Source organism: Neofelis nebulosa, chromosome 2 (assembly GCF_028018385.1).
Source record: "Neofelis nebulosa isolate mNeoNeb1 chromosome 2, mNeoNeb1.pri, whole genome shotgun sequence".
NCBI lineage: Eukaryota > Metazoa > Chordata > Mammalia > Carnivora > Felidae > Neofelis > Neofelis nebulosa.
In genome coordinates this window covers 135,565,998-135,581,288 of record NC_080783.1, presented here as the reverse complement: position 1 = coordinate 135,581,288, position 15,291 = coordinate 135,565,998, and the positions used below count along the sequence as shown (strand labels likewise).

At 43.8% G+C, this 15,291-nt stretch overlaps 1 long non-coding RNA gene across 1 annotated transcript; it reads left to right on the top strand.

The window, feature by feature from the left end:
* Positions 1–305: 305 nt before the first annotated feature.
* LOC131504296 (uncharacterized) lies at positions 306–13,231 on the top strand. The gene is made up of 2 exons (XR_009257909.1): positions 306–2,386; positions 12,928–13,231. It is a non-coding gene; the product is annotated as an uncharacterized LOC131504296 (long non-coding RNA).
* The last annotated feature ends 2,060 nt before the right edge of the window (positions 13,232–15,291 follow it).

Here is a 15,291-nt window from a genome sequence, read left to right as displayed (position 1 = left end):
TCATGTGACAGATCTTCGGGATGTTCACAAACACCTGTCACATGCTGTATCATGGTAGCGTGTTCTTGTGAGGCAGGTATCATTTCCTCCGTTCTACAGACAGGGAAATGAGGCTCAGAGAGATCAGCTAACTAGCGTCAGTATATACTCATAGAGTTAGGATTTGAACTCTATTCTCCTTTACTCAAAAGCCTGTAGTAATTCCATTCTTGGATCCAGCTTCTGGATTTGAGCCCTCAAAGACTTAGTTCATGCATCACTCTTTCACTGTCTTAGCTCTTCAGCACCTTGGGTTACTGGTTTTTCTTACAAGCATATATTGTCTTCTTCCTTTTCCTAGCCCACCATGACTGAACTTTTTCTCTTGGATCCAAATCATCATCAGATCAGAATGGACTTTTAATTAGTGCCACTCATGGTACTGGTCTGTAAACTGCTGGTTTCAGGTCCACAAAGATAAGGCACTTGAGCCAGAATGGAAAACGTAAAACAACTACCTCACCAAACACACTTGTTTCCCTTTAAAGCAAGGCTTTCTTGATGAAGGAAGAACTGCCTTGGGTTTACTTTCTAGCAAAAGTTCTTATCTCATAGTGGATCGCTAAAAACAGGTGGAAGACTGACTCTCATCCAGACAGTGGCACCAGTCCAAGTACAGCACTTTGAAGAACATCACCTAGTTACCATCACGTCTCCTCCCTCGCGGCTGTCAACTCTGGATTGTTGCAACAGTCTCTTGGATGGTCTCCCCGCTTGTAGCTGTTTTCTCCCATGCATTCTCCAGAGAAATCTTATTTATTTATTTGTTTGTTTACTTTTGAGAGAGAGTACAAGCAGGGGAGGGGCAGAGAGAGAGGGAAAGAAAGAATCCCAAGCAAGCTCTGCACGGTCAGCGCAGAACCCGATGTGGGGCTCCAGCCCAGGAACTGTTGAGATCATGACCCAAGCCGGAATCAGATGCTTAACCGACTGAATCACCCAGCCACTCCAGAGAAATCTTTCTAACTTGTAAATCTGTTTGCGACGTTACCCTCCATAAAACCCTTCAATGATTCCCACTGTCTCTTGATAAAGCCCAAGCTTCACGTGGGACCCGAGGCTCTTTGTGACCTTGCTCCGTGTGCCCTCGCCAGCTTTCCTGCCTGCTGCTTAGGTCCCAGTTTGATAGAATTATGTGTAGTTCTCCAAATAGGCCGCGTGCTCACTTCACGATTTTGTACATGCTATTCTGTCAGCCCCTGTTGATCTCCTTTCCCTCATTAGCCTGTCACACGTGCACACACTGTCTTGCATGGTCAAAAGCCACAACAGCCACATGGAACTTCACAGAGGATATGGGAATAGAGAGATTTTGTTTCAATTTTAGGATTTGACCAGGAGGAGAGGAACAGGGAAGGCTAGACTGGGAGTATGCAGGATGACTTAGGGAGATATTCTAGAAGGCTGCTGCTGAACAGGAAGTGATAATGACCTGCCAGTGGAGCAAGGAAATGCTACAGTAAGATTTCCAACAAAACTTGGTGGGTACTCACTGGCAGTAAGTCACAGGTAGAGGGATTAATTTTTCCAAAAAAGGGAATGCAGTATAGTAAACAAAGACAGTTCCTACAGAGAAGTTCCCTTGGGATGTTCTGGAAGTGGCCAAGCAGCTCGTAAGAAAGACTTCTCTCCTTTGGCTGTCAAAGCACCCATGACTCTGAATAGCTTCCAAGCATGATGTTTAGGCAAGGAATGGCTGCTGTTATCTTGGCAGAATGGTGGCGAGCTTGGCAAGCTAGTGGCGGAAGCAGTTAAACTTTATCCATTCTGTCCTCCCACACACTCAGCGTGGAGGCTGTGGACGGCGAGGATGTCAGAGGCTGAAGAAATATCCAGCAGCCCAGGGGGAGAGTCTCTGGGTCTTTTCCCTTATCCAGGACAGGCAAGGCAGACCGAGGGTCACAGCTCCTGCCTGGCCTCTGGTAGCCTCTGATAAGCAAAACCTTCAGTGGGAAGAGATCATTCTCCCTTTTGTCACTTACGCAGATAGGGTAAAGTGTGTGCCCTTTTCCCACTTCTGGGAGGCTAAGATTTATTAAAATCTGCAAATTGCCTCCTTCAAGAAAACATTATATAAAAGGATTAGCTTCCTGGCAGGTGTTTAGTCTGATGCGGGTTCTCAAAAGACATGAATGGGAATTTGTCCATTTTGTGTTATCCAAATGCTCTACAAAGATTAACTCATTCATCCTCATTGCCTGCTTGTGAGGGTTGTTATCCCTTTTTTTCAGCTGTGGAATTGAGACAAAGTGCTGCGCTGAGCGGCCTAGCCCGAGGCTACGCAGCTGGTGGATGGAGCCACCAGGCTCTGTGCTGGCAGGCCTCACAGGCAGGCTTCCTCTCTGAGGTAAGGGCAAGCCTTGGGCCTCTGTCGAGGTAGCTTGCACAGCCTGCAGTGAGCTGCTAGAAGCCCAGAGCCTCAGGAAGACAAAAAGCCGAAACACACTAATGTCGGGTGCCAGTCAACGAGAATGTGTGATAAGGCAGACAGCAGCTGGGTTGAAGTTTGCCTTCCAGAGTTCTGTGATAGCCATGAAGGGACGGTCAGATTAATAGTGCTAGTGACATTGTTAAGCAGTCTGTAGGTGAGGTGTGTGCATGGCTACAGCTCTGTGATGACTTCTACACCATTGCTTTGCATTTGTACAGTGCTTTCCGGTTCTTTTTTTTTTTTTTTTATTTTTAAAAAATGTTTATTTTTGAGACAGAGAGAGTGAGTGCATGAGCAAGGGAGGGGCAAAGAGAGAGAGGGAGACAGAGAATCCAAAGCAGGCTCTATGCTGTCAGCACAGAGCCCGAAGTGGGGCTCAAACTCAAGAACTGTGAAATCATGACCTGAGCCGAAACCATGAGTCAAACGCTTAACCGATTGAGCCACCCAGGTGCTCCAGTGCTTTCCAATTCTGAAAGCACCCTCACACGTACAATTATTTCCTCACAATTGTTCTTTGAAATAAGTAAATATTACAGGTTCAATTGTGTTCCCCACAAAATTTATACAGTGAAGCTCTAATTCCCGTACCTCAGAATGTGACTGTATGTGGAGGCAGGGCCTTTAAAGAGGGTCGTGATCCAATCCAACCAGTGTTCTTATAAGAGGAGGAAATGTGGACACAGGAGGAGACAGCAGGGGGAAGCACATAGAGGGAAGGACGCAGGGAGAAGGTGGCTGTCTGCAAGCCAAGGAGAGAGGCCTGGGAAGAAACCAGATCTGCTCACTCCTTGATCTTAAACCTCCAGCCTCCAGAAGTGTGGAAAAGGTAAGTCACCCAGTCTGTGGTATTTTGTTATGGCAGCTGTAGCAAACTAATACAGTAGACTATTTTGGAATATCCTTAAACATTTTAGAAGTACTCATTCCCAATCAGAAAATGGCCATATTCATCAGAGGACTTTCACACTGTCTCAATAATAACATTAGAAATGGATCACACCGAGCTCTCACTGTGTGCCAGGCATTGTTGTAAATGTCTTACTTCATTGCATCCACCATTATTTACTCGGGGGGGGGGGGGGGAGGGAGGAGGAACAGTTTTTCCTTCCAGTAAAATTCTGCTTAATAAATGCAGAAGGAATGAGAGAAATAGAAGATTGCCATTGGGCAAACACCGCAATAATAATTGTTGCAGATGAGACCCAGTGATGGACACTCCAATTAGTGGGTGAGAGTATGATGAGAAACGGGGTGCTTGCATAGCCTCAGAGTATCTCCCCACAAGAAATTTATTAATTACAAAGGGAATAATAGTAACTTTACGGTGGAGAAGCCCCCCGGATACCACCTAATCCAAGTTACCAAGGTTAACCTCACCAATAGTCAGACATGTAGACATCATGTACCCCCAGCTATGATGCACTAAGAGGGCAGAGCATCTCATCTGGGTATCCTTGCCAAAAATGCATAACCTCCATCAACACATGAGAAAACATGAGGGACATTTTGTAAACAACTGGCCTGCCTTTCCAGAAGTATCACAGACTGGAGGAGATGAAGAAGACATGACACTTAAATGCAGTATAAGATCCTGGGCCAGAAAAGAGAAATTGGTGGCAAAACAGACAGAATTCAAATAAGGTCTGTAGGTGTAGTTAATAGTATCACACTGATGTCAATTCCTGGCTTTGATCTTTGGACTATGTTTATGTAAGATGTTAACATCAGAAGAAGCCAAGTGAAGGGTGTGTAGAAATACTCTACAAAGTTTTCAGCTTTTCTGTAATTTGAAAGTTATTTCAAACTAAAATTAAAAAAAAAAATCTTCTCAAATAGGTTCTATGATTATCCTATTATTAGTAGGTGAAATAACTTGCTCAGTCACCCAGCTTGTTAAGGGTGAGGTGATGATATGTATCCAGGCTGTCTCATTCCAGAGCTTATCTTAAATCCTGAAATATATCCTCTTAGCACCTCAGGGAGACAATGGAGTCTTATCTTAGTTTTAATTTTTCATATACTTGTATCAAAAATTATATATTTTTAGTGATATTCTATAGAATACTTTTTTCTTTTTTTTAAGGACTTATAATCCTTTTTTTTAAATGTTTATTTTTGAGAGACAGCAAGCGGGGGAGGGGCAGAGAGGAAGGGAGATACAGAATTTAAAGCAGGCTCCAGGCTCTGAGTTGTCAGCACAGAGCTGGACATGGGGCTTGAACTCATGGACTGTGAGATCATGACTTGAGCCGAAGTCAGATGCTCAACTGACTGAGCCACCCAGGCACCCCTACAATACTTTTTTCTAAACCATTCTGCCTCCCGTTCCTCCCCATTAAGGAGACATTGGCATAATTTTTAAGTTGGAAGAAATCAAAAGCTGAGGAGGGCACTGTACAAAATACCATTACATATATGAAGAAGAGGCCGACCCCTCAGAGAACTTACAAATAGCTGAGGCCAATGAAAGATAGACAAATCTATGGAGCGGAAAACAAGCACCAACCAAGTAGTATAGGCCCTGTGAGGCATTGGAGGACAGAAGGGAGGGAAAATGCACTTAAGCCTGATATGACTGAAAAAGGAGGAGGTGACATTTAATCTGGACCTTCAAGAATGAGAAGGTTTGGGGGTGCCTGGCTAGCTCAGCCAGTTAAGCGCTTAAGTGTCAGGCTTTGGCTCAGGTCGTGATCTCACGGTTTGTGAGTTCAAGCCTGCATGGGGCTCTGTGCTGACAGCTCAGAGCCTGGAGCCCGACTGGGAATCTGTATCACCTGCTCTCTGTCCCTCTCCCACTCACACTCTATCTCTCCCATCAAAAATAAGTAAACATTAACAATTTTTTTTTTTTAAAGGACACATCTCAGAAAAGAACATTACAGATAGAAGGGTGATATAAGAAAAGATAGGTGGAGGCGAGAGAGCTCAAGATTGTTGAGTAGACCAGTTAGATTGCAATTGTGGAGTTACTGCATATTTAAGAAAGACATTTTAGCAGAGATCTCAATCTCAAATGCCTTCAGGGGCCATGCAGAAATATGGAGGAAACTTAAATATCTTTAATAAGATATTAAAGAGTGGTGCAGCATCTGGAAAACTGGAGAGAGCCTATTCCACCTAAAGTCATTGTGGATGAAGACAAAACAACAAAACCAAACAAACACTGACCTAGGCAAACACATTGCTGCTGACCAGATTCTGCCCAAGGGCTGCTGGTTTCAGCCTACTTTTTGACACCAGCGAAAGCATTCTTGGCTGTTACAATAGAGAGCATAGCTTATCAAGACAATGACGAATTGTTTGTAATTTACACTTATAATTCTCTCTGGGTCTCAAGACTGTGTAACCAGGTGGGGCAGTTGTGTGATAATTGTTTCACGAAGAGCTCTGTAGACCTACTGCTTTATTGTTGTTGGGACACTACTGCCACCTAGTGGTCATTGGGGCTGCGCCAGCATCGACAAAAACCTTACAGAGTTGCTTTCTATATATGGTGCTTTTATCTTCAAAATGTTTGTCTTGTGACTCATGCTACAAAATACCCAAATAAACTACATAATCCTTTATATTGTGTGGTTGCTAATAAGGTGATTTTTCACAGATGGTAAGGGTTATTGTTATATTTTCAATACTGTGACAGTGAGGGCTGTGCTTATTTATTTGGTGTCCGGTCAATAATCTTTCTGTGCCCCTGGTGTGTGCTTGTATTAATTGTATCTTTTTGGCATGGTTGTAGGAATTCAGCAAGTATCTGGGATGCTACATAGAAGGGATTAAATGTCCGAGGATGCATAAAAAAAAACACTGAAGGAAGAATCAGGAGATTTAGGTTAATTTACAGCTGTGTGACTTTGAGCAAGTTACTCTCTAGGCAACAATTCTGGCTGTTAAGGAATGTGGGGTTGACAGGTGCCTGGCTGGCTCAGCTGGAAGAGCGTGCAACTCTTGATCTTGGAGTCATGAATTTGAGCCTCATGTTGGGTGCAGAGATTACTTAAATAAGTAAATAAACTTTAAAAAGTAAATAACCTAAAAAAAAAAAATGTAGGGTTGAAAAAGTTTAGCAGGTCTCCAGCCAGATCCCATGGTGGCATCCTCTGAGGAACTTCATGGGATTAGAAATTCTAATGGTTCTTTGTCCAGGGGTGGAGGTGTAGGCTAAGGGGGGGGGGGGGGCAAGGTGAAGCCCAGACTGCTCCAATCAGAATAGTTCTACTACAAAAAATTAATTGCAAAAAAAATTTAATATTGGATAGGTGATGCATGCCCATGATTCAAAATTCAAGAGGTACAAAACAGTATGTGGTGACTAGTCTTTTTACTAACCTGTCTCCAGTTCTCTACCTTAAAGGAAACCAATGTCACAGTCTCTGGTCTGTTGTCCAGAGATAGCCTACCCCCTCCTCCCACCATTGTCCCATCTCCTTTCTTTTATTAACACAAGTAGCAACATAGCATACACACTGTTCCACAGTGCCTTTTTTTTTCTTTTTATTTGAGAGAGAGATAGAGAGAGAGAGAGAGAGAGAGAAAGAGGAGAAAGCACAAGCAGGGGAGAGGGACAGAGAGAGAGACAGAGAGGGAATCTTAAACAGGTTCCATGCTCAGTAAGAAGGTGGATGCAGGGCTCAACCCCATGACCCTGGGATCATGATCTGAGCTGAAATCAAGAGTCAGATGCTCAACCGACTGAACTACCCAGGTGCCCCCCTAGTGCCTCTTTTAAAATCTGTTTTATGTTGGAATTTCGTTGAAATTTCACTTAGATTTCATTATACTGAGATTATCTACCTAGGAAATATTTGACGAGCTCATCTATAAATCTTCCTTTTCACTAGGGCATTTCATGACTCTTAAACCTACATTTTGATTTGATCAGAAAAGAAATGATTCATGGACTTGGGGCTCTGTGGAGACAAGCACCCTTTGAACCTGCTCACGGTGTCAGGCTTCTGGGAGACAGGAAGAAAACAATCTCTTGGAGAACCCCTTGGTTAGTGCTTTCAGCTTTAGGCCATTTGGCTGCTGTAAACCATAATGGTGATCTACAGTTAGCAAAGTGTAGGGGGAGCACAGTGAAGAAACTGCTCAGGTACTGGGAATATCAACAGTAAACGGGATTTGAAGAACTGGGAAGGACAGAGCAAGAGAGTGAGGACTGGTCAGTGTAGAAATCTCTTTAGGTTTTAAGTTAACTGGAGATAGACGCCTTATTTCAACGATCCCCTATTAGATTTTTGTTTCCTATTTCAACTGGATCAGATTTTTCTCAGACCAGTGGCTCTGAGCCCTACCTGCTGTTAGAATCATTTGGGACCTTTCAGAAACTTCCATGGTCAGGGCTCCACCAGCAGGGATCCTGATATAATTTGCCTGGGCATGGGACCCAGTGCCTGGAGTTTTGGGAAAGCTTCCCAGATGATTCTAGAGGCAGCCAGGTGACAGGAGAGCTGTAGATGATCAGTGAGTAGCCAGTGATGAAGTGCCTTCCTCCTCCAACAGGTGGTTGTTCTGGGCAAATGGCTTGATTCCTTCTTAAAATCCTTTAAGCTAGCCTTCCCTTCTTCCACTCTTTCTATTGCATTGTCACTGACTTGTTGCCTCTTTTGACATTCATCAGTCTCCTGAGCATATAAAACCCCTTCAGGTAGTTCAAACTAGAAATGATCAAATCCTACCTTTTCCAGTTCTGCTTGCCTTCAACTGCTGAAAACTTTACTTGAGCTCTCTGGCCCATCAAATTCTAGGTCAGTGGTTCTTGGACCAGAACATCAGCAGTAAATAGGAAAATCCTTAGAAAATCAAATTCTGCAGCCCACCCTATATCTACTGAATCCGAAATTCTGGGGTTGGGGCCAAGCAATTTGTGTTTTGATAAACCCTCTAGATTATTCTGGTGTATCCCAAGTTTGAGAGCCACTGTCCTGAGGCCACTTCTGCCCAGGACAGGGCATTGTTTTGGTAGCCTTAGACCATGAGCTGTGGCATTCAGAATGCATTGTGCAGCAAGGGGTGCTCTATCCTGAGCCCTTGGCGTGCGTCTTGGGTGCCCACAGGCTGAGCCAGCTGCGGTCTCCCTCCAATACCCTCATCACTTCCATCTCCTCTTGGTGCTGGAGAATAGACTCAGCTTCTCAATTTCTCTGCCTTGTACCTCAGCACTTTACCATGCTGGGCTTTTCCCAAACTCAGTCCATGCACCACCCCTGCCACCTCATCCCCTGGGACTCCTGACCCTGGGAGAGACCTCTGTAAATCCCCTGAGGCAGAAACAGATTATTTTAAGGGGGCTTCCTGGCAGAGTTTATCTTTATACCCCGAAACCTCAGATGAGGCCACCCAGCAGGAACAAGTCTCCTCCGCTGCTGTGGGTCTGCCGATGACTCATTTTGTGCTCTGAAGCCTGATTTCTTACCTAATTGGTGTTTACTTTTTCTCTGCTGAAACACAATCATATCAGATGTGATTAGTCAAGTGAGGGGGACTGATTTGTGTTTCAGTGACCCTGGAACTTGGGTATCCCAGGGAGTGCCATCCTTCAACGTACTCATGTCAGGAAGGTACCCATTTATTCCAACGAGGCCGTCATTGTGCAGAACATGACTGGGTGTGCTCTTCTGGGTCCCTGCTGCAACCCCATGTCTGATATTTATGGCCCCCCATCGTCGGGTTTCATCTTCTACCGCCGTCTCCCAAGTGCCCGTTGCTGCAACCACAGAACTGTTTGCTGTTGCTTGAACTCACCCTGCACTTTCACATGGCTGTGACTTTGTTATTCTTACTCAGTTTGGAATGTTCCTTTCGTTCCTTTCTTTGCTTATTGATGCCATTCATCCCCTAACTGCCGGCCAAACCGCTCCTTTTCCTATGAAGCCCTTCCCTGCTCTTCAAACCAGGATGGCTTGCTCTCTTCTCACACATCATGGTATTTCACTTTTGTGGGTATTAAACATGATTCGCTTGAGTACATACTGCCTTAAAATGTAAGCTTACTGGTGTCAGGGACCACGGGAAGAATCCAATCCCCCCTGTGGCAGCTGACGAAGTAAGAAATCAACAGCTCTCTGTAAAGAGTCTCCAAAAGGAAAGGCAGGAGAAAAAGCAATCTATTTACTGTCATAAATATGGCATTGTACCCAGTCTAATCACATACCTTAGTCACTAGAGCTGTGACTAAAGTCACAAAGCACTTTTAACCATTTCACGCAATCATCCACCTCAAAGGATAAAGATTGGACAAAACTTAGGAATAATAAAGGATGTATGCCTGAGCACCTGTATCTAGTATGAAGGACATACTACAAATTTGAAGCAGTAGTGATACTACTTAGAAACTGCACTGAAGGGGAAAGCATTCCTGTCGTTTGTTACAAGCACTTCCTTTTGCAGGAAGCATGCCGCCTGTGATTGTAATGCGCTGGGTCTTTGCAAGGGCTTTGAGTTCCCGAGGGAGGGAGAAATGTTACAAAGTTTAGCACCATCCCAGAAAAGAAGTACAGATGACCCCAGGTTTCCCTACATTAGTGAGTTTTTGTGGTTTCAATTTTTTGTTTTTACCACCCAAAGGAGAAATCGGATGAGCCCAGTCACTGAAGTAGCTCTGGGAAATGCAATACAGTATAGCCAATTTATGCCTCAGTGGGAATGGAGCACATACCCAATACCACACTTGGGATTCTTCCCTGCAGTATTTGGTCTCTTCCTTTTTTGTGGGTCATCTTTCACTAATGCTTCGGGAGTGCATTTGCATTCCCCTCTGTCTCTTCCCAGAATCTAAACTGGTCTTGAGTCATACTTGATGTGCTCAGATTTCCAGCTATCTGCCGTACCACACAAGACTTGCTGTTCTGCCATGGTAAAGAATCCCCCTGCCGACTGCGGTATCCTACATCCTGATCCTCTAACCCTTCTGCCCAGGTTGTGACTCACTGTTTCCCGACTTGGTGTCCTCCCCCTCCTTCCCCTATTGCATACAAAGACAAAATCGCCTGCCTTTATTGGAATGTTTCAGTCTCTCTCTCCCTGTTCCAAGGACTCATTCAAAATCTACTTCTTCCAGCAACATTCCTTTGAGAAATTCTAGCCCATTGGATCAATCTTTATTTTACACTGTCTGAGAATTTATGCATTCAATTTAGAAACTCTATGATACAATTTCTTTTGTTGTAATCATTCTGAAGCTATTTTGTCTTATCGGATGTATTACATCAGGTAAAGAGATGAATTAAGATCTGATTCTTGGTGCCTTGTAGAACTCCACAGCTACACTCCATCTGCCATGCTGAAGTAACAAATCTCTTGGGTTCAGGATCATCAAGAAAGAGGGACTAGAGGTTGACATTATTTTTAAGAAGAGGTAACCTTTTGAAAGGTGAGCTTCCTCTAAATTTAGGATGGATGGTTTAGTGGTAGACTATTCCAAGAGTGTCAGGGACCTCCATCACAGCACCCCTGGGATTAATAGGGCCACTGACAGGGACAAGTGGAAGCCAGGGTGGCCAAACACTAAAAGTGGTGACCTTGGGGCACATAGCAGAAGACCTCAGCCTAAGCTTGTTTTAGAGGGAGTGGAGCAGATTTAATTTGATTTAGATACAGGAAAAACAAACAAATAAATCCAACAATGTGATATTTCTTGCATGTGAGTATAGTGGAATAATTATTCATGCATGCTACATATAAGGTCCTTGAGATTGAGAAACTTACCTTTTCATTCTGCCTACATTACAGTGATCTGTGAGTGATGGACTGACTCACTAGCTTGCACTTATTTATGGGAACTAGCACATCAGTATCTGTGTATAATTGCCATCAGTTCAGATTGGTGATTCGAAGTTAGATAGTAGGGGGAAAAAAAGAAGTTTCCTTTGAAAATCATATATATTTTTTCAACCCATCACACCAAACCCCAAGCCACACTTGAGTTTTCACAATATTTGATCTCTTCTAAATTCATAAGCTCAGGGTGCTGCCTCAGTTGTCTGGTGAATCAGGTATCCACCAACAAATATTTAGTGAGCATCTATAAGTTTCAGACATGGGTCTAGGTTTCCTTATGGAGCTTTCATTCTACTAGGGGGAGAGAGACCAACAAGAAAAATAAGTCCAAACCAAAAAACCCTACAGAACCCCCACCCCCAAATCATAATAAGAAAATTATATGGTATGTTAATACATGCCACATGGGGAAGGTGTGGGGTTTGAGAATGCTGGGTGAGGGTTTAAGTGAGGTGGTTTATTAGTATAAGAAGTTGACATCTGAACAGAGACCTGGGGTTGCTAAGGCAGTTAGTCCTGTGGATTTCTGGGGGAAAGAGAGTTCCAAAATGAGGGACAAGCCAGTGCAAAGACCAGAAATGAGAGCATATTCAGTATGTTCCAGAAACATCAAAGAGACCAGCATGGCTGGCACAGAGTGAGCAAGAGTGAGAGTGATGGAGAGGAGGTGGGAAGGCCTAATCATGTCAACACTGTGGGCTCTGGTAAGGACTTGGGCTTTCTTCTAGGAGACATGAGGACCTACTGAGGAGTTTTGAACTGAAAAGTGACATGATTGATCCGATCGATATTTGAAAGGATCAATTTGACTGCTGTGTTGAGACTAGGCTGGTGGAGGGGTGAGTGCAGACGGGAAGCAAGGGGGGAGGCATAGAGACCAGTTAGAGGCCTATAGCAATTGGGGTGCCTGGGTGGCTTAGTGGGTTAAGCATTCAAATTTTGATTTGGGCTCAGGTCATGATCTCCCGGTTCATGAGTTTGAGTCCTGCACCAGGCTCCATGCTGACAGTGCAGAGCCTGCTTGGGATTCTCACTCTCTCTGCTCCCTACATCCCTCCTCAGAAAATAAATAAATAAACTTGAAAAAAAAGCCTACAGCAGTAAATCTAGACTGATAGTGATTTGGACCGTGGTGATGACAGTGCAGATAATGGTGAGAAGTTCTAAGTTTCTGGATACATTTTAAAAGTGGAGTCAATGGGATTTCCAGTCAGATCAGATGTGGGATGTAAGAGAAAGAAAGTAATGAAGGATGAATCCAATTTCATGGACCAAATAAATAGAAGGGTGGAGTGGTCTTCAACTGAGATGAAGAAGTCTGTGGGAACAGCAGGTTTGCTGGGAGTGGGTAGGTGGTGGCAGGTTGGAATTTCATGAGTTCAGAATTGGTTATATGATGTTTTCAATGTTCCGCTAATTCTAGATAGTTTTGTGATACTTGTTTGCCTACATTCATATAAACGTCATAAAAATCCATGAAATCCCAAGTGCGTGCCACATTTCGAGCCCTTTAGGCAGCCTCAGGGAACTCCCCTGGCACACACTGCCACATGGGTACCCTGGCCAATGGGATCCTCTGAGTGAGCACCTTTGAGATCCCAGGTGCAAGAATTCTCTCTAGTGGGGGCAGTCTTCGTTGGGTAGGTACTAACCCATTCATGTTCTCTCCCATGCAGAAATCTGATGCTAGACAGAAGGGCAGGCAGGAGGCATGGAAAAGAGAAGCAGGGGAAAAGCAGAGGAGGAGAGAGAAGCTTGTTCCTACAAATGGCAGAGTCTACCAGAGGGAGAACCAGACTTACCTACTTCTGAGGGAGAGAAGACTGAGCAGGTCACCAGGATTGCTTTTGAATTCCAAACCAGCAAGGAACCTTTACTGATTTACTTTTGGGTTCCTCATGGTGTTTTACTCTGCAGTGCTGAGATACTTTCTTGCTTTCCTTTGTATATGTACAGTATTAAAATCAAACATTTGCAGTAGCCTAAGATGTGGCTTATTTGCTATGGGAAAGCACCTTAATGATACATTCTGACGTTGCGATCTCGTATGTGTTAAGATGATCTGGGGAATGAAACAGAGATGGTAGAGAGAGTTTAACCTTTGCTTTCCAAAGAGAATAAGCATAAGCCGCAAGTGTAAGGATTATAAAGTAATACACCTGATTAATTGTTTCATAGTACCTTTATCCACAAATATTCACTCAATTCCACATGTAAGGCACTGTCCTAAGTCCTGGGGAGAAGCCAGACATGGCCCTATCACATACATCTTGATGTGTCTCGATGTTTTCATGCCTTTAAGTGAGATTTTCTTGTCTCTTTTTCTCCTAGATTCCACAAGTGTCTCCCTTCCTCTCCCCCCGCCCCACCCCCATTTCCCTCTCTTCTTCCCAGTTTCCTCAGCCAGGTTAACTCCCCCTGTCCCGAATTTGATTATTTTCCCCACCTTTAGCTCTAGCTCTCTCTGATTGCTTTCTTCTTTAGGATTTAACTAGAAGTAGGTGCCCGTATAATTCCTCAGAATGGACTCCCCAGTAAATATTTGGAAAATGAACAAAATGACTTTATTTTCCTTTTGCACTTCCTTCGAAGTGATGAGGTTGGTCCTGACACAGATAAAGTAGGACACATTGAAAAAGGCTGACCCTGGGTGTTCATGAAACTTACTGCTGTAAAACCTTCAGTGGCTCCCTGTCAGCTTGTCATGGAAGAGGTTGTTGTATGTGTTTCTCTACACAGGAATTGTGGTTACCTTTGGGGCAGAAACAAAGTCTTATTCTTCTCTGTATCTGTATTCCCACTGTGCTTTGCATGCAATAGGCACATAATACATGACCCTAGAGTATAATCTGAACAGAGTTGGATGACTGGCTCATGTCAGGCATGATACGGTTTAAAACTGTAGGTTCAGAAGTCAGTTTCAGTCCCTGAGTGGCAGCTCCCAAAAAAGAAAATCTTTTATCTTACAAAGTTTTAGGGAGCTGATGATACTCACTGAGGAAACAATGATTAAGTCTCAGGAAGCAGAAAAGGAAGATAAGACGTGATTTAACATAATGAGTCCGGATGGGTGGGCCTGATGCTAAGGACTTCTGATGTCAGACCAACCTGACTCATAAACTACTCTTTTGAATAACATCCTTTCACTTCGCAATCTTTATCCATTTAAAAATATTTTACCTTGATTCCACTTTCTCACACCAACTCCTAGACCTTGTGATGCTTTTTGAGAATCTATAGAAGAATCCACATCTCAGATTTCCCCAAACTGGTTGTAAGGTGTCCTCTCATAGCATCAAAAGAGACACATTATTCTGGATGGTATTCTAGTTTCCAAATGGCAAATTTCTACCTAGTCATATTCTCATGTTTATTAATTAATTTATTTTTCACAGTGAGAGAGGGAGAGAGCACAAGCAGGGGAGGGGCAGACAGAGAGAGAGAGAGAGAGAGAGAGAGAGAGAGAGAGACAGAATCTGAAGCAGGCTCCAGGCTCTGAGCTGTCAGCACAGAATGCGGCATGGGGCTCAAACCCAGGAAGCACAAGATCATGACCTGAGCTGAAATCAAGAGTCAGATGCTCAATCAACTGAGCCACCCAGGCACCCCTCCACCCGTCATATTCTAAAAAGGAAAAGATGAAAATAATGAAAAGAGCCTACAAGTGGAAAATAAAATCAAGACAATAAGTCACACACTTGCATCCTTCCAAATCCAGCCTCCCTCCCCAGTGACAGGCTTTATTTGCTTGACATCATAAATATCCAGCTTCCTGCTCATCAGAGAGCTGCCATTTCCTTGGTTATACTGCCCACAATTTGTCAATTCCTGAGAGCTTTGCAAGACTGTGAGAATGTAAAGCAGGGCTCTTTGGGAATTATTTCTAGGTACTTCTTGGACAAAGATGAAAAACATTAAAAGAACGAAAAGACTACATGACTGGGGTTGGGAGGGAGATCCAGAGTTAGCTGTGAAAGGCCTTCTATTTATTTCTTCATACTTCTAGAAACAGGGATCATTGGGGGCATCTGCATGGCTCA